The sequence below is a fragment of the Pogona vitticeps genome, chromosome 2, assembly GCF_051106095.1.
Source record: "Pogona vitticeps strain Pit_001003342236 chromosome 2, PviZW2.1, whole genome shotgun sequence".
Lineage (NCBI taxonomy): Eukaryota > Metazoa > Chordata > Lepidosauria > Squamata > Agamidae > Pogona > Pogona vitticeps.
In genome coordinates, this window is record NC_135784.1 from 85,754,268 (window position 1) to 85,774,433 (window position 20,166).

Genomic DNA, 20,166 nt, shown 5'->3' on the forward strand with positions numbered 1-20,166 from the left:
GGGGGCATACACCCCAGACTCTCAAAACGGTGGGACTCAGGATCGCGTGCAAGCCATGCCTGGGCACTCTCGGTCCCACCACCCCCTTCCGATTCTGCCAAGGCAGGGGAAGGGATAGCACCACCACCACCACCACCCACAAGGGAGGCACGGAGTGTCTAGGCGTTTTGCTGGGCACAACGCCTTCGCCTCGAGGGAGAGAAAGGCGAGAGTGGTGAGAAAGCATACGAAAAGCGTCTGAATCCGGGACCACTGCACTTAAAAGCACCGGGTTCGGAGCGGGGAAGTCTCTCGGCCAATCGCCGCGCCCCCCCCCGCCTCCAGCAGCCTCAAAGCTTCCCTGCGGAAGGCCACCTCTCTTCGCCCCAGGCAAAAATAGGAGACCTACCTGCGGGACACCCTCCTCCCCTCCTCCGAACAGGGCGGAGCTACCGGCCCCTCGCCGCCGTGTCCCGTCTCAGCCGCAGCGCCGCCGGCAAAGAGAGCGCCTTATATATCTCTCTCGCTCTCTCCCCCCCCCCCCCCCCGGCCGGGTTCCTCGGCTCCGCCCACTCTGCTCTGCTCTGCTCTGCTCTGCTCTGCTCAGCGCACGCCGCCGCCGCCGCCTCCCATTCCCCGCCCTTCGCGCATTCAACAAGCGCGCCTCCCGCGAGAGGCGCCGGCGCTGCGTCCTTTGCGCCTGCTCGACCCGAGAGCTCCCCCTGTCGCTCAGGCCCGGAGTGACGCCGCGTGAAGTTCCCCTTGGCAGGCCGCGGGAGGGGAGGAGGAAGCGCGGGAGCAGCGCTGCCGGGGTGGTTGTTGCGACTGCGGTCCTGGCGAAGGCGGACTCCGGTCGAGACGGGAATGAGCGGCGGCGGCAGTGGGGCAGAGTCTGCGGCAGAAGGGCGGTTCCGTTTGAGAGAGGAGGGAGCGTGGAGAGCTAAAATTCTGGATTGAGAGGACTGTCGTCTCGCGATGGCGAGCCTTACGAACACAAGCAGAGAGACACGTACACACGTCCTCCTGGAAATGCTCGGCGAGGGCGGCTTTTTGTGGTTCCTCACGCTGGAGGGAAGTTCTCTCCTCATGTGCTGGAGAAGCCCTATTCCCCCCAACAAGGAAGGGCTGTTCTCCCCCTGCCTGTTCTGAGGAAAGATGCGGGACTTGGGAGGGGTGCGTGGGTGTGTTCCCGATGCTTCGGAGTTGCCCTTGCTGTGCCCACATGCTTGTCAGCTCAGTTGCCGATTCGAATTCTGCAGGTGGCATAGATCAGGTAGTCCTCAAAGAGGAAAGGTGCCTAAGGTCGCCTCTGTCACGTGATGCTACTCCTACCCCAACATGCAGTGCGAGAGAATACTGTTTCCAGCTCCTGTACTGTCAAATGTGAAGGGCATGTGGTCTAAGTCAGTCTTCTCCAGTCTGGTGCCCTCCAAGTACCAACTACAAACCCCATCATCCTTGGCCAACAGACTCGTGCCAGCAAGCTGTGAGTGGTGGGAATCATCATGCAACACATGTGGCTACTGCTGTGTTACAGAAGATACAAAAACAATTGTATGATCCATTCCCAGAAGCAAAGTTCTGGTTGAAGAAATACTATATCTTTATTAGACCTCTACATATAAAGCAAGCTTTGGAGACCCGTGAAACTCTTCATCAGGCAAAACTGGTATACAGTGTTGCAAAGTTTTGACTTTCTGGTAGAATCCTTTTGCTATACACAGGAAGTACAGAGTTCCATAGAAGAGAATAGCTATAAGTTCCCCAGAGTCCACTCCTTTCTCATTAACTGGCACTTAAGGTCTCAATAACTCAGTCTGAGATATTTGTAGAAGAAAAAAAATAAAAGCATTTCTCTACTTACAGTTACTTGAAATTACAAACTTGTGCATGCTGCTTTGTTTACTGCATATGTACTTAGTAACCAACTGAACAGATCAACAGCAAACAAACAACTGCTGTCAACAGACTACAGAGGGAAAAAGCAACCAGCAGAGAGATTTTCTCTATGAAATCTAAGACTGGAAAGAATGATTGAATAGTGCTAGATAGACAATCATCCCTGCTGTGGGAGTGCCTGGGGCCATCTTCAGTTGTGACCATTCCTGGACAAGGATGACCTGGTTGTAGTCTGGTAACCTCCCAGTTTGGCTACTATTGTGCACTTTACACTGGGCTGCCCTTGAAGACTACATGGTTGCTGCAGCAGGTGCAATATGCTGCAGCTAAACTGTTAGCTGGAACACCTTTTTGAGCCCGTAAGACACACGTTCTGAAAGGACTGCACTGGCAGCCAATATGCTTCTAGTCCAAGTTCAAGGTGGGATCTGGATGCCTAATAACTAAGAGCTGATGGGGGCGCTCTTCTGTGTTCCACCATGGAGAATGATCCACTATCCAAAGACACAGGAGAGGGATTTCTTGGCTGTAGTACAGGGGTCCCCAACCCCCAGGCCACAGACCGGGCTATAGCCTTGGAAGGACGGGGCTGCTGAGACAGATTTTTGAGGGCTGAATGAACAGACATGTATGCACACTCCCACCCGCATGCATGCACAGATGCTCACATGCCTCCCACCCGTCTCCTGCATGCATGCATACACACCCGCCCGGCCCCTGCATGGACAGATAGATGCACGCATGCCCCACCTCCCACCCCCCACACTGATGCACGCATGCATGGACGCCTGCTACTACCAGCCTGGTCTTTGGAAGAAGGGTCTACAACTAAACCAGTCCCTGGTGTCAAACATCTCCCCTTAGAATGCCTCAGCTGACATCCACATTCACTTCGTTTCAGCACCAAGCTAAAACGTGGTTATTCACCAAGGCTTTGGAGGATTAAAGTAGGCTGTGGAGGGCTCCTTAACTGTTACTGAGTTCTCAGTGTGTGCACACTTTCTTTATGTTTTAAATGTTTTTATATGTATCAAAACTGAATGGTTTCCTTAATGTTTATCGGTGTGCAGAATAGAAACATTCTAGATAAATGAATAGCTGTTCTCCAAGATGTCTAGAGGATCTCAGAGTGGGGAAAGGCCCTCTTAACTTTAACTGACGACATCTCTGGCACCAGCCTTCCACAAGGTTTGCTTAGAGACTGGAGATTTCTAGTGGCTGAACCTCCATTGATTGCAAGGGTTTATATGCAGTGTAGCCCATCCGCAAGCAGTCCCCAAACTGAGCCAGCCACAGTGTGACTGTGGTTGTGGTTTTTTAGATTTAATTTTCAAATTTGCAGGAACGTCTCCATAGATACCGCCGCAGAGGTATCTCGTGCTGACACTCTATCACACCGGATCAGGAAGGTGCAAACCACCTGCTCTGGAATGTGCATGGCAACAGAGGGAACACTATGGAGTACAGACATTTGCCGTGGCATCAGAACCAACCAGAGGATAAACCTAGCCCTGCTTGCATGAGCCATTGTCTCATGTCATTTTATCCATTCAGGGACACACACTTTTAAGATTCGTGTTTCTGTTTTCATTGCCAGCATGTACCCTGTTTTAGGCCACAAAAGTATATTTGATCAGATTATTATCAAGCACTAATCTGCAGTCAATACAAAACTAAATTGTGTTTTCCTCTATGACTCCTAGCCAGACTTGACACAGTTCAGCATCAGATGAAGCATGTGTTTTTCTTCCCAGATAGATGGTCCCCTGAGTGCTGATCATCTGTGCACAGAGCTAGTGCATAGACACTGTGCCAGCTTTCAAGTACAGAGGAAACCAAGGCAGTTTACCAAGAAAAGAGTAATTCAAAAGGAACTTGCCATATTGAAAGCAATGAGAAGACTTTAGTCTGAATTCTAGCTCAGACCGAATTCCTTGCATGAATGGAAAATGAGTTTTAAATGGATTATTGTGCTCTGTTGTTTTAAAGGTGTTTTAATATTGATCTTAGTTACCATTTTAACATAATACTTTTAAAATTATTTTTAAATATTTGTACTTACTGTTTTTAGCTTTTAAATACTGTTTTTGAATGATGTAAGCCACCTTGGGTCCTTTTGGGGAGAAAGGCGGGATAGAAACATTTTAAATAAATAAATCTTGTGCCTCTACTCTGAGCTTGGGAAAGGTTAGTTTTTGGGACTAGACCACACCCAGGATCCCCACATCAAACTGGCTGTGGGATGCTGGGAGCTGTAGTCCAAAAATAACTTTTCCAAACTTTGTTTGGAACTTCCAGTCTTCACAGGAAGCCAGCCTCACCTAGAAGCAACAGAGCACGGTGCCTAATGTCACAGGGTGTTAAGAAATTTTTGGACAGAGAGGAGGAGCAATGAACATGTATTAAAACAAATGAATAAAGACCAAGAAATCATGAAACATAGAGGACAGTATCTGGTTCAATATTTATGGGTGTGGAACTCCCCACTGTGGAAACTGTGGCCACAATCTGATGAGGTGCCAGACAAGGCTGCTCTTATGTCTGATCCTGTGACCCAACTGTGCCTCCATGGCAGTTTCTGTAATTGGAATACTGAGCAGTATGCTAAATATTGGACGTATTACTGGCCATAAAATGCAACAAGCTAGAATTCTCTGGTCACTTAACAAGGAAAAGCATGGATTGTTACAGCTGATCATTCAAGATAAAAATCAAAAGGAGAAGATGTCCAGGAAGGGCAAGAACCTCTTGGTTTATTTTTATTTATTTATTTATTTATTTATTTATTTATTTATTTATTTATTTATTTATTTATTTATTTATTTATTTATTTATTCCATTTATACCCCGCCTATCTGTTCGTCGCAAACACTCTAGGTGGCTTACAACATAACATATAAAACAAGCATATATATAACATAATTAACATAATTTAAAAAGAAAAAAATTTCTCCAAGATGGCAAGAGAACAAGATAAATTATAACAGATAAGAAGAAAAATTAAGAATTAACTGGGAGGGGGGAAGGCCTGCCTAAACATCCATGTTTTCAGTTGTTTTTTAAAACTCTCCAGTGAGGGAGCCACGCGAATCTCCGGAGGTAAGTTGTTCCAGAGGAGAGGAGCCACCGCCGAGAAGGCCCGGTTTCTTGTTTTTTCCTTCCGGGCCTCCCTCAGCATCAGGCTCCTCAGCCTCACCTCCTGGCTCGCACGTGTGACACGGGTAGAACTGGGTAGGAGTAGGCATTCCACCAAGTATCGAGGTCCCAAACCATTTAGGGCTTTAAACGTAAGCATCAAAACTTTGAAGTCAACGTGGAACCGAATGGGCAGCCAATGCAACGCGGCCAGGATAGGAGAAATGTGATGGTGTTTTCTCACTCCGCTAAGGAGTCTGGCCACCGCATTCTGCACCACTTGGAGTTTCCGCATTAGCCTCAAAGGTAACCCCACGAAGACTGCGTTACAGTGGTCTAATCTTGAGATTACAAGCGCATGGACCAGTGTAGTGAGCACCCCCACATCAAGATAGGGTCGCAGCCGGGCTATCCGCCAAAGATGAAAAAAGGTGGTGTGGACCACCAATGGCACCTGTGTGTCCATGGTGAGCGCCGGGTCCAGATGGATTCCCAGGCTGCGAACCCCGCTCTTTTCAGCAAGGGTCACCCCCCAAACGAGAGGGAGTCACCCAAGCTGCCAACAGTGGGTGCACCCACCCTTAGGACCTCCGTCTTGTCTGGGTTCAGCCTCAGCCCATCCTCCTGCATCCATTGCAGTACAGCCCCCAGGCAGCGCCGAAGGGACAGAACAACAATCAGGACACAGTAACTGCACAACTTTAGCATTGAAAATGAAGAAATTAGAGATTTTGTATAGCTCGGTTGAAGAACTGCTTTGGATAGTGAATTTCAGAGTCACCACATCAAACATCAGCATAGTCATAAAGGTAAAGGTTCCCCTTGACAATTTTTGTCCAGTCGTGTTCAATTCTAGGGGGCGGTGCTCATACCCGTTTCCAAGCCATGGAGCCAGTGTTTGTCCAAAGACAATCTTCCGTGGTCACATGGCCAGTGCGACTTAGACATGGAACGCTGTTACCTTCCCACTGAGGTGGTCCCTATTTATCTACTTGCATTTGCATGCTTTCGAACCGCTAGGTTGGCGGGAGCTGGGACAAGCGACGGGCGCTCACTCGGTCACGTGGATTTGATCTTACAGCTGAAGATCTACAGACCTTACAGCACAGAGGCTTCTGCGGTTTAACCCACAGCACCACCACGTTCCTATGGATGTCACTATGAGCATAGTCATAGTTACATCCAACTTCCAGGAGCAGAGGAAAAACAGGATGCAACTGTGTCTGAAAAAAGTGAAGAGAAATAACTTGAGCTGGTCTTACGCTTCATAGATATCGGTTTTACTTGCTGCAAACTGGCTTTATGCCTTGGTAACTATCACAACCAGGGAACCGTACAGCCTTTAGTTCTATGCACAAATTGGCAGAAATTGCTAAAGCAGGCCAGCAGTTGAACATTAAGAAGACAAAAATCATGACACAGTAACTGCACAACTTTAGCATTGAAAATGAAGAAATTAGAGATTTTGTATAGCTTGGTTCTATCAGCAACCCAAGTGGAGAGGGCATTCAAGAAGTCGGAGGAAGACTGAGACTTGGAAGGAAGACCTCAAGGTACTAGAGAATATCATCCAGTGTAAGGACGTGTCATTGGAGACGAAGGCCAAGATCATCCACTCTATTGTATTTTCAGTCACCATGTATGGGTGTGAAAGCTGAACAGTTAAGAAAGTGGACAGGAAAAGAAATGATTCATTTGAAATATGGTGCTGGAGAAGAGCTTTGCAGATTCCATGGACTGCCCAAAGGCAAACAAGAGAGACTTAGATCAAATCAAGTCTGAACTATCTCTGGAGGCAAAAATGATGAAACTGATGCTGTCCTACTTTGGTCACATCATGAGAAGGCAGAATTCTCTGGGGGGAGAACAATAATGCAGGGTAGGTTGGTGCGGAAACCCATAGGCTTCAGTTTGCAAATGCTGAGCAGGGGCGGCTGAGGACAGGACATTTTGGAGATTGTTCATTCATAGGGTCACCATATGCTGGAGGCTACTTGAGGGCACATAACAGCAACAACAGATGCAGTGTGTGTGTTCCAGAGGAGGCTTTGATTGTGTAATATACCCTGCCTCGTTCACACAATCTTACTGAGTCTCTAGATGCCATCGTTTTTCATTCCTAGCCCGCTTATATTCTCCCACTCTTTCTTCCATCTCACCACCGACAGCCATTAAGTAAGGAAAAGCGGGATGTCTCCAGAATAGCTCATGAATGTCAAACAAGACCCTCAGATGACATTTAGGAGCTGATAGCCCATTCTTCCTTTCACAAAATGATTTCCTCAGAGATGCATGCCTGCGTGATATAATTTGCAAATTATGCCCATGTTTACTTCCTAATGAGCAATCACAAAAGAAGGTCATTGGAATACGAGATACCAAACTGAGGGAAAGCAAGCGGCACGACAAACAGGCATCTTTTGACACTTAAGGGAATCCTGCATGGTAACGAAATTACCAGGGTCTGAGGGTCAAACTTGACATCTGGCATACCATGCTGGGCTTAATAATTACCCTAAAGTTAGTAATGTTCAGCACCTCAGAACATAATAGCTGTATTTCTTTGTGGGAGCCGCTATATTTGTACAATCTTCAACCAAAGTCTTCATTTTATAATGGTGTGACAACCTTCCCTTTTGCTGGCTTGCTTCTCATTGCCGTGTACTGTCCTTTATGTTGGGTCTTTTTCTTAGTATGCTTTATACTGCTTGGGCAACCTGCTATGAAAAAAAATGTTTTACTAAAGACAATAATTTTGGAAGAAAACCCTTGGCACAATTCAACTTGTAGAATCATGCGAATATCTTCTCCCTCTCACAAAGAATGGTTCACATTACCTGATAACAAAGGAAAAGTATGCATCTTGCTATGTTGTTGTTGTTTAGTCGTTAAGTCGTGTCTGACTCTTTGTGACCCCATGGACCAGAGCACGCCAGGCCCTCCTGTCTTCCACTGCTTACCAGAGTTTCGTCAAATTCATGTTGGTAGTTTCAATTAGCCTGTCCCCCCACAAAGCTCTTGAGAAAAATTATAATACACCAGAAATACCAAGAATGAGGAAAGGGGCTATGCTTGACTGCCTTCATTTAAGAGCTGCCTATTATAAAACTGTTTTGCGAGCAGACCATTTCCTTTACAGCTGGTAATTATAAGAACTGTACAACAACAAGAATTGGTGCCTGAGTTTTTGTGTTTCCTTTTTCTCTCTTTATCCTTTCTCCCCTTCTGTGGTCTCTCTTTTTGTACTAAGCCTGAGGCCAGGGGGCATCTTGTTTTCATTGATCTATAAGTCACTCACTTTGTTTGTCTGAACAGTAGGGTATAAATGAATAAAACAAAAATGAAAGAGGGCGATTCTATAGAGCTTTGTTTATTTTATAGAAAATGTTGCATTTTATATCCCCAAAAGCTAGGGTGGTTATTTTTTTTCCATTTATTAATGAGAAAAGCGTTCTAGGCACATAAAATTGGTTCCACATGTTTTCATCATCTTTGCTTGCTAGCAAACCAAACTGTACAGGAAATACCACTCAATGGAATGGAGTGAACAACAGTCCTCTATGGGGAATCAGTCCCTACACAAATGTTCACACCAGTTTGCACTGAATGTATTTGATGAGTATAAGAGGATATGAATACAAGTTACCTCTTTAGGATAACGATTAAAATCCAGAGTAAAGCCAAGAGAAACCTGTGAGTTTTGTGGCTGAATAAGGCAACTTCTTGAACCTCCTTCAGTGGAAATCTGCAGTCGCTTTCTCTTCTATTTAAGGCAGAATGCAGTGAGTGATTCACAGCTCCCAGACATAAACAATTCCTAGCCCATGTTACTGATGGTGGGTGACAAATCTCAAAGCATGTGGATTTCACAACTCATAAAAATAAATATGGCTAAAATTTGAAAAAGGGTGGGGGTCAGTTTTTTGCCAGGAAGATCTCTAACATACCTCTGTACCACTGGGTTTCATCCACTTTCAACCCTATACACTGAAATCAATAGGATTAACAAGTCCTATTTATTTTAATGGATCTACTCTAAAGTCAGCATTATTGCTATTCTGCCTTAAACAGAGCACAGAGGATGGGAAGAGTTCCAGATCCTGACGCTGGCATTCCAATGTTACTGAGCAGAAAGGGGGGAAAAAACAAGGAAGGCAGACATGATTGAGACTCCAAGTTTGGCTTTGCCACCTCCACCAGAAGGCATGAGGAAGTTTCTTTCTGTGGGAAGTTAATTTCCAGATGGATTTCTTAATAATTTTTATCCTACATTTCCTTGAAAGAGCTCTAGGTGATGTAGATGACCCTTTCTTCCCAGTTTATCCTCACAAAAAAGCCTGTGAGAGACGTTAGACGAAGAGAAACTGGGCCAACCCCAGCCAGTAAGACTGACACCTAACTGAACATTTGAACCCAAGTTTCTTGGTCTAAATGTACCAGTATACCTATTTGTGTCATAGTATTTTCTGTTAAAAATACAGCTGTTTACTTTCCTTCAGTATATTTTTAATTCCAAGTACTTTCAAGCAATTGCTTTTGACAAAAGCAAGGCACTTTTTGGGGGGGGGAATTTGGGTAAGCTGCACAGTCCCAGGGCACCCCACAGAGGAAGGGAATGATAAACCACTTCTCAGTCTATTCAACCTGGGAACCTGTCACTATATAGGCTGAAGCAAGTGGGGCCTGTAACAAAATATTGCAGCATGGAATGTTCTCGTTCAAGGTGCCAGCCAGCCATTCCTGTGCCAGGACATTCTGTTACCTCTGCTTGCACCCCATCCCAGTTTCCTCCCTCCACAGTTAGCTAGCATTCTCTGGCCACTGAGTACACTCAGCATCCCTCCTAGATTCACTTGCTTGCCTTTCCAAATGGGGCAGGGCTCAGCCAGTGTGGATTCTAAGTCAGAGCAAAAGTAATCACTTCTTTCGATGTTTCAGTTGCTTGCTGGTATTCACACAGGTAGTTGATCCAGATGGAACTGATTCCAATAGGAAAGCTGTACCAGTGGCCAGCCGACAGCTGTGCGAGTAGATACCCTTGTTCTGTTCACAACAGCCACACATCTCCAGGGCTACTATGCTGTATGTTGTCAAGACAGTCCCTCGGACACCCCAGGTCAGAAGTAGCTGCTTTGATGGATAAGATGATCTCAGAGAGTCAACTCCATCATGCTAATACTGTACCATCCTTTCTCAAACTGCCCAGTCTGTCATTGCTCCTCCTTGGCCTTATAGGATGTTTGGCCATTGTGCTCAAAGAACAAAAGATAACACCTCTTGAGTCCTATGGAAAGTTTGTTTGTGACCAGCCAGCAAACAGAGAGAGTGACACACGTGCTCATTCGAGGGCTAAGTAGAGGAATGGCAGACTTTTCACATCTATAAAAAAAGGGGGGGAGAGAATGACACATATTTCTCAAATCTGGAGCCTTTCTAATAATCTTGGTTTTATAATCATAGAGATGAAACTGCCCCTTGTCTGGAATTTGTGACTCAAAACATTATCCCCTTTATATGGATTGATTGTAATTTTGGCAAATTCTACAAAAGTTCCAACATACACTCTTTTCAAGTCTCTGGTTTAGAAGAGTATATTTTTCTTAGATCCCAAATAAGAAAGCCTTTGCAGCCACCTGTCTGAAATAGGGCAGGGAATACTCTAGCTTTTTACTTGTCAGTAAATGATAACCTCATACGAATTTGCAGCTGGGTTAGGTGCTCTGAGGCTGTTGCTACCAAAACTGCCAAGGCAAGTTATCTGTAGACCAAAAAAGAATCACTGATCACAACCAGCAGAATACAGTGGACCCTTGACTTACAGACGGCTTGACTTACAGACTTTTTGAGTTACAGACTTCTCTGGCCGCAAAATTTAGGTTTGACTTGCAGACTGAGATTTGACTTACAGACCAGAAGAAAACCAAAATGGAACAAAAACGGCCTGTTACGGGATTAATCGGTTTTCAATGCACTGTAGGTCAATGGAGACTTGACTTACAGACTTTTTGACTTGAGAACCACCTTCCAATACGGTTTAAGTTCTCAAGTCAAGACCCCACTGTATGTGATCAGCACTGCAAACCTTTGCTGAGCCTTCCAAAGGTGCCATTCCCAGCACACTTACTTGTCAACAGGCTCTGTTAAATCTGATGAGGCTTACATCTGAAGAATCTTGCTGAAAGGATGGGCAGACAAGATGAGGTGACACCCAGGATTGCTTATCTCTCCCAAGGAACTTGCTGTTGCAACTGCTTACTCCATGACAAAAGGTTGTTTTCCAGAGGGATGAATGGTAAAGACATTTATTCCAGCAGAAAACTCTTTATGTGACTAATGCCCTTGATAAAGAGCCAGCTTCCAACTCAGAGGGCCTGTTGCGGATGGAAATAATGTCATCTTTGCATCCAGCTGTAAACAATCAAACATAACTTACAGGCCCCTTCCAGCTCCATTATTCTATGATTTTAAGATAACACAAACCCTCACGGGGGAGATAAATTCTCTTGCAGTGTACGAATGATAGCCATGGTACCTGGGAATGGTGTGTGAGAAAGTTAACATTTTATGCTACTGCATAAAATACAGGTCAGTGGAAACATTACAGATGTATAAGGAATACAAAAGCAAACAGGAGTCTTTTGAAAAATACAAGCCCTGGAGTGGAGGGTGGTTGCAATGTTAATGCCTGATTTGCACATTGTGAGGGTTCAGTTTTAGGCTCCTCTTTTTGGTTCAAAAAATTCAATAGATTTTTGTTGCTTCAAAACAGGTGAAAGATTTATTGGTGCATTTAACAGTAAACAAGTGTCCATGACATGATTAAGAGTCTTTTCTCCTTCTGCCAACGGGTCCAAGAAGGGGTCTCTAATCTTCAAACAGGAACGGGTTGCCATAACTATTGTTCCATGGTCCTGGTAAACCAGCAGAGACCCAGTCTTTCATGGTCTGCCCCATTGAACCTTCCAGCAAGGGCACGATCTTGTCCTCCTGATCAACATCCCACAGGGTTCGTCCCTCGGGGTCTCGATCCTCCCAGGGTCCTCCCTGTAGTTCTTCTTCCTCATATCTCTTATTCTCCCTTCTAGCCTCTCTCTCCTTTCTCTCTCTACTCTTTCCTTCTCTTCGCTCAACCTCCTCCTCCACTCTCTTGCCTCGGCTTCTTCCCAATAAGAAGGTCTGGGGGGAATCTCCCTTCTTCTTCTATAATCCGCCTCCACTTTAGGCACTCTCAGCCTCTCCCATAATCCTGTCCAGGGATCCTCCAGTCACATCCATTCCCAGCCTGGCAACTCTCCTTCCTTCTTACCTCCCCTGTTCCTGCCTCAAACACCACCCTCTTCTTCCTCTCCTTTCACACCTTTTCCTCCTGGACCTCTCTCATTGTCACACCCTGAGAACACCAAGTTCTCAGTCCACTCCTCTATTTCTGTCCCTTGCTGAGCTTCTGCCGCCAGTTCTGGTGCTAGCTGGGGACTCTCCTCCTTGTTGTGGGGGAGGCACAGCTCTCCAGCGAGTGGGGGCACCCCTCTCGCCTTCTGTCTCACACATGTATAACTAGATCGTCAGAGATCTAGCAAAACAGAGAGAACTTTTATTTCAAATACAGCCATTTTGAAGGGGATCAAGTCCACACATTTCTTTGCAAGTCAGCAAATACTGAGGTCTGTGGGAGCAGAACCCTAGGCTAGCCATGCAATCTGATTTTTCACCAGACAGAAAAAGAAAATTGCATGAAGCCAGCATCTCAGTAATGAACTAATACTGCAATTACCCCATATGCAGCTCATAGCTCAGTGGCTTAGGGCTGGGAGCGTAATTCCCCACTGGTCCCCTTAAACAGGGGCTGGACTTGATCATCCATAGGATTTCTTCCAGCTCTGCAGGTCAAAGGTTATTATTCTGATTAAGGTTATTCTTAGAAGGCAGTCTGACTTCGGCCTATGCTCAACAGCCCGTTGCTGTTCCTGCTGGTATGGCTACATTCCTTTTGGAGGTGAAGCCCTAGCTGGGGGGGGGGGGGGGTGGCCACTTCCAGATGAGAACAGGGATCCTGTGCTGTTAAGCAGCTAGCGTGGGGGGGGGGGGCCGAAAGGGGATTTCGGCAGATGGGGCCCCTCTTCCTCCTCCATCGCCCTTGCTGCTGCCCACACAACAGTCCTGACACGCCAGAGGCTCAACCCTTCCTTTTCCCCTCGGTGAGCTTCTGATTTCGGAACTACACTCTGGGAGCGCTGCCTCAGATTAAGCCGGATATTCGAGGCAAGGGATAACCGGGGCGAGGGGAAGCCAAAAACGGGGTGGGGGGGGGAGGTCACGAATGACAGACGAAGGGGGAGGAGGAATTGGGGGGGGCCCCGCAGCCAACAACGGGCACAGAGAAAGCAGCAACGCCCAAACTGGGCAGCAGCCGGGTGGGACCTCGATGAAATTTGCCCGTGCAAACCCACAGACCGGCCCCCCCGTCCGCCCCGCCTTCCGAAAGCCATAGCTATGGAGCGGGGCCCTGGTGATGGAAAAGAAATACGGGAGGCATGCCTTTTTCTTTGTACTCCGAAGACCGGGAAAAGAGGAGAGAACTCCTCCAGCGCCCACCGCCAAGCTTTTTTTTTTTTGCCGCGGTGCCTGCCGATGGCGGCTGGGTGCTCGCATTTATTTATTTACATATCCTTACAAGCCGGTTGAACGCAAATCCCAAATGCAACGCCCACCCCCACCCCACCCCGTTTGCTAAGTGCTGTCAAAGGAAACAAGACGATCAGCCCTCTCCCCCTGCTGGGTAAAAACTGGTACTACAACAGGTGTGTGGCCGTGGCGGCGCTTTGTCCGAATGGAAATCAGCCTGCCTAGTTTTGTTAATATTTGGGTTAAATAGAAATGTCGCTAACGATCAAATGGTACAGTTGGTTCCATGCATACACATCTTGCCTTTAAAAAAACAACACCCAAGATAATAAATCCTGGGGGTGATGACGAGGCCCCCACCCGTGTACTTCACACAATGCACGTGGAAAACAATGGATCTGTCCCAATTTCCTCAGAGCCACAGAGCTGGGCTACTGGGCTGGCAGAGCAGGGCCCGTCCTCCCTTTTTTTCGACGGAGGCCTGGAATTGTTTACACAGCAAGCGGCTGCTGCTGCTTCTCATAGAGCACATCTGGCTTTCCTTAGTGAAGCAAAGCAGGAAGCGGTTTCGTTATTATCCTCAGATGGCGCCAAGAAGGGGAAATCCTCCCATCCACCCCGTGTTTTTGTTCACTGCAGCCTGTTAAAAAAAAAAAAAGCCTCATCATTGTTCCAGAGGGGACAGATGGCTCGTTTCAAAATGTTCAGCCCATGTTTCAAAATAGCACAGTTCTGCATATTTTATATTACCTTTTATTCTTTTGAATTAACTTGAAGCAGTTCATAGCATGTGGCTGAATGTCTGCTTGAGTAGATTTCGAGGTCTGTATGGAGCCTGTGACAGAAGTACTGCTACCTTTGGCATTTCCTGACCTTTTCAGCTTCCCTGTTCTCCACCTTTTCTCCTCTGTACTCAAGGACGCAGCTACCTTCCAATTCACTGGCGTTTAGCTCACCAAAAATATGCTACATTTCTGTTTGGCTCAAAAAGGCATTCACAAGATTCTTTGTATTTACAGAAAAGACTTGACTAAATAACAAAATCCATGCTAAGGTGCTATATTTATTATGCTGCCATCTTCCAGCAAGCACAAAAAAAAGCCCACAAAAACCTCAAAAACATTAATCCTGGATTTGTGTGGAACTTTCTCAAAACAAGACTGCTATCCAGTCAATACACACTTTCTTAAAAAAAATGTTATTTATATGCCACTCTTCCCCCTATGAGCTAAAGACAGTATACATGGCTGACCTCCCCTCTCCACTTTATTGTCATATCAACCCTGCGATGTAGGTCAGGTTGAGTGATGGTGCTGGCCACTGAATGAGGTGCTTGGCTAAATGGACTTTTGAAGTGAAGAGACCTAGTAGCCCTCCAGACTAACCACTACAATACAGTGCCTCTGGCAAGGATCTATCATTGCCATAGTGGCTCCTGCAAGGCTATGTGATGCACCACAACACTTGGGCACCTTACCTCTGCTCCAGAGACCATCTTCCCCCTGCCAGTGACTCCTGGCTGCCAAAGACAGGGCCTTCCTGGTGGTTGCACCACAACGTGGAACACTCTCCCCAAAGTGAGGCTGACCTACCTTTTGACACCAGACAACATAGTTTCCTAAGCTTTTTTTATAACCATCTTAATATTGATCCTTTTCTTACGATTTTATAGTGAGTGGTGTGTGTTTTTTTTCCGAGAGAGAATACCCCTACAATTATTTTTTACGCTGTTTTATAACCCGCCTGGGAAAATGACTGGAAGAGAGCATAAAAGTAAATAAAGTATGTGCCCTCCCTTTTTCATAGATGAGGGAACACCATCTCTGCTGTCACAACTGAAACAATACCTTTGTGAGGATGCTGCCTAGTTACAGCCAACAGCACTGCCACAATGGTTTTACCTGAAAATACAACATCTGTTCGGAATTGGGGTTTGTCTAACACCAGTAATTCATGAAGAATGATCCATTAGAATTCCTACGTAGCCATCTTAGCACTGAGAACTGTTCCTGTCCCTACCCAAGGAGGAAGGATTGAAGCATGTACATAAAAAGGGCTAAGGAAGTGTGTGTGTGTGTGTGTGTGTGTATGTGTGTGTGTGTGTGTGTGTGTGTGTGTGTGTGTGTGTGTGAGAGAGAGAGAGAGAGAGAGAGAGAGAGAGAGAGAGAGAGAAAACGCTGAGCTGCAAATTGAGCTGCAGGTACAGCAGAGGTATTATTAGATGTGCCTCCTGGTCTGCTAGGGAGTCCTTTGGCTGTATACCTTAACTTATCCTCTTATCTTTCTATATGTGTAAGTAAACTCAGATATTACAGAACATCTTTCATCTCCAGTGATCTGTTCTTTAAAGAAAAAGCAAAGCCAGGGTAAATGCAGCCCCCCCTAGAACTTTCCAACACTCAGGAAAAGGGGCCAGTTTAGCAAGAAGGCAGCATGTCTCCTACCTCGAGGAAAACATTAACGTTCGCTTTTCCTTGTATCTGCTAATCAACCCCATTACAAAGATGTTGTACGTGCCTTTTAGGAAGAGGCAAAGGGAATGGAGGCCCGCATGCAGAGCAACAGAACTCTATTGTCTGTCGCTCCATTATTTAAACAGCAAAATGTACTTCGCAGGAGAGGACTGAAAAGGAAATGGGTGCTGTTTGCGACACGATAAATAGGCCCCTCTCATAATAGCACACAATGCATCCATACTGTTTCATATACAAAAGTGCATCATACCCAATCGATATATATATAGCAGATGGGAACTCTTGATTTCCCTACCCCCATCTTGCCGCGGAGACTATTTTTTGCAGAAACAAGCTAGCAAGCAGTTACTGTACATGAAAGGGAGATACTGTCCTCTAGTGGAAGAGGGAGGTGAAACATAAAGAAATTGGTGCTCTAGCAATGGGGATTAGGCAGAATCCTGGGTTTTGTGCTGTTTTGTTTTCTTTACCTAGAAAGCTGAAATAGTTATCAAAGCCAAATACAAGCCAGTAGTGGAGAGCAATAGAGGCACTGTATGTTTGATTGCTCTAATGTGCCATCATGGTTGCTAACATGCACTCGATTATGGAGAAAGCCAGAGAGTTCCAGAAAAACATCTACTTCCGCTTCATAGACTACGAAAAATCCTTTGACTGCCTGACCACCTTATCTATCTCCTGAGAAATCTATATGTGGGACAGGAAGCAACAGTTAGAACTGGATATGGAACAACTGATTGGTTCAAAATTGGAAAAGGAGTACGACAAGGCTGTATATTGTCTCCCTGCTTATTTATAATAATAATAATAATAATAATAATAATAATAATAATAATAATAATAATAATAATAATAATAATAATAATAATGATGATGATGATGATGATGATAATGATAATGATAATGATAATGATAATGATAATGATAATGATAATTTATTGTCATTGTAAGTATATACACATACAACGAAATTCACAGACACCCAGAGACCAGACACATGCACACACACAAAATTCCCCAAACACTCCCCACCCACTAAAAGTCCCCCACTAAAAATACAAACATCTACAGCACAGGCCAAGTAACACAGTCCAACTAATTATTCACTGCTGGTGATCTTTAAGCTCATTATTAATTGCAATTATAGCTCTGGGATAAAAACTATTGAGAGAACGTGTGGTCCGAGTCTTAATTGTTCTATATCTTCTGCCAGATGGTAACAGTTCAAAAAAGTTATAAGCAGGATGGGAAGAGTCTCTCAGGATGTTATGTGATTTCCTTAGACAGCGGGATGTGAAGATGTCATCCAGGGTTGGTAGCTGGAGCCCGATGATATTCTGGGCAATTTTAATGGTTCTCTGTAGAGCTTTTTTGTCTGCTACAGAGCTACTCCCAAACCATGCCAGAATGCCATAGGTTAGGACACTCTCAATGGTGCTGCGATAGTATGACAGAAGTAAATGCTGAGATTTACTTATTTAACTTATATGCAGAATACATCATGTGAAAGGCAGGACTGGATGAATCCCAAGCTGGAATTAAGATTGCTGGAAGAAATATCAACAACCTCAGATATGCAGATGATGCCACTCTGATGGCAGAAAGTGAGGAGGACTTTAAAAACCTCTTAATGAGGGTGAAAGAGGAGAGCACAAAAATGGTCTGAAGCTCAACATCCAAAAAACTAAGATCATGGCCGCTACTGTACTCCCATCACCTCCTGGCAAATAGAAGAGGAAGATATGGAGGCACTGACAGAGTTTACTTTCTTGGGCTCCATGATCACTGCAGATGGTGACAGCAGCCACGAAATTAAAAGACACCTGCTTCTTGGGAGGAAAGTGATGACAAACCTCGACAGCATCTTAAAAAGCAGAGACATCACCTTGCCGCCAAAGGTCTGCATAGTCAAAGCTATGGTTTCTCCAGTAGTGATGTATGGAAGTGAGAGCTGGACCATAAAGAAGGCTGACCGCCAAATAACTGATGCTTTTGAATTGTGGTGCTGGAGGAGACTCGAGAGTCCCTTGGACTGCAAGGAGAACAAACCTATCCATTTTGAAGGAAATCAAACCGGAGTGCTCATTGGAAGGACAGATCCTGAAGCCAAGGCTCCAATATTTTGGCCATCTCATCAGAAGAGGAGACTCCCTGGAAAAGACCCTGATGTTGGGAAAGTGTGAAGGCAAGAGGAGAAGGGGATACCAGTGGACAAGATGATTGGATAGTGTCATCGAAGCGACCAACATGAATTTGACCCAACTCTGGGAGGCAGTAGAAGACAGGAGGGCCTGGCATGCTCTGGTCCATGGGGTCAGAAAGAGTTGGACGTGACTTAACGACTAAACAACAACAGCATCTGCCATCAAGTTGCTTCTGACTTATTTTATGCACAAAGACACATCTTTAGTCAGAATCTTGTTGGCTATTTATATGTGCATGTGTGAAATCACATGGTGAATTGTTGGTAATTAACGGTGCTGATTGCAATTCTAGTTGCATGACAGGCACATAACCAGGAACATTGCTGACATCTTGCCAATTAACAGCAATTAATTGTTGCAATTTATGCCATTTCATTTACGCATGTGAAAGCTCAGTGGTTTAGGTTTCTGGTTATGGAGCCAGAGTCTGGAATTCCCCAGTGGACTGGGTTTGGGCTCCATGATCCATACAATCACTTTCAACTCTGAAGTTTTAAGATTAATGTAAGATTAACTGATGTGCATCACCAGTAAGATTCTGGGGTTTAGCTGAGTTACTTAGATCACGGATTCTGATATAAAAATTTCAGTACAGTCATAGTACTGAACAAAAACACACTCAAGCAATTTTACAGATAAGAAATACTGTGACCAAGAGATAAGCAATGACTAAATAAGGCAGCCATAGCAGAGATGGCTGGAAAATTTGAAAACGTTCAATTACTTGCTGTGCTCAAAACATCTCTCTCTCTTCCTCTCTTTTTTCTTTTCTTTTCTTTTCTTTTCTTTTCTTTTCTTTTCTTTTCTTTACGCTGCCTTTCTCCTTAAAGAGACTCAACACCCTTTTATTATGCATTGGTAAAGTTTCTCCAGGTAAGGTTGAAACCATTAAATCAAGTGGTGGAGCTTCGCCTGGATGTCTACAGATCTCTCCCTTCCTCCATTCTGGCCCAGGAAACTATGGGGGCTGTGCAGCTAGGAGCAAGGCAAGTCCCTGTAGCATCTTGCCCAGAACTTGGAAATGTTATTTTTTTTTCCAAACTAGGGCTACAAGGCCATCTTGGCTAGTGATTCAGTGAACTATCATCTGAAAAAAAAAAAACAGGTAACATTTCCAAGTTCTGATCTTGCTGGATGATCTAAAGACCTAAAGGAAGCCACAGGCTTGAGTTTACAAGAGCTGAGCAGGGCAGATGAGGGGACAGGACCTTTTGGCACTCACTCATTCATAGGTTCTCCATAAGTTGGCGGCAACTTGACAGTGCTTAACAGCAACAACAAAGATATCTCAAAAGTTTGCAGACAATTATTGCCTCTTTGGTAGGTCTAATGGAAGTATAGCCCTAAAATGGATATAGGGAATCCCTCTAGTAGTTAATCCATTGCATATCATCCAGAGATGTACTAGTAGATTCTCATCTGCCCACCTTGATTTCACACCATGCTATAAGAGGTCAGTAATGCGATGGGATCCCATATATATGTGAACATATGAAGCTGCCTTGGACCAGGTCAGGGTGGCCTGTAGTCTGAGAGGGGAAGGGGGAGAGTATATAGCAGTGTGAATGGGTGGAGACTCTCCCTTGAACCAAGGGCTGCCAGTGGTCAGATGGTTGTTCTAACTAGAGGGAACTGCTTCTCCAAGCTCTCAAATGAGGTTCCTCCATCCTTGTCATCTGTGATCTTTTACATATATATGGGACTTGTCCATGTAAACTGAGGGCCAGACCTTAATATTAAACTGTTAAGCCATGGAAAGAAAGGGCAGCCCATCTGTAAAAAAAACAAAAAAAATATGGTGATGAGAGAAAAAAAATATCCAAGAACAGAGTCTAAATAAACCAAGACTACAG

The 20,166-nt window shown here is 45.1% G+C and overlaps 1 protein-coding gene across 8 annotated transcripts in view; it reads right to left on the bottom strand.

The window, feature by feature from the left end:
- The window catches only part of PDLIM7 (PDZ and LIM domain 7), a 53,581-nt gene extending 53,059 nt beyond the window's left edge, over nt 1–522 (bottom strand). For all 8 annotated transcript variants that reach the window (XM_072989928.2, XM_020790523.3, XM_072989927.2 and 5 more), the window contains exon 1: nt 389–522. The gene's annotated coding sequence lies outside the window, so the exon portion shown is untranslated. The remainder of the gene's footprint in view (nt 1–388) is intronic.
- Between the last annotated feature and the right edge of the window lie 19,644 nt (nt 523–20,166).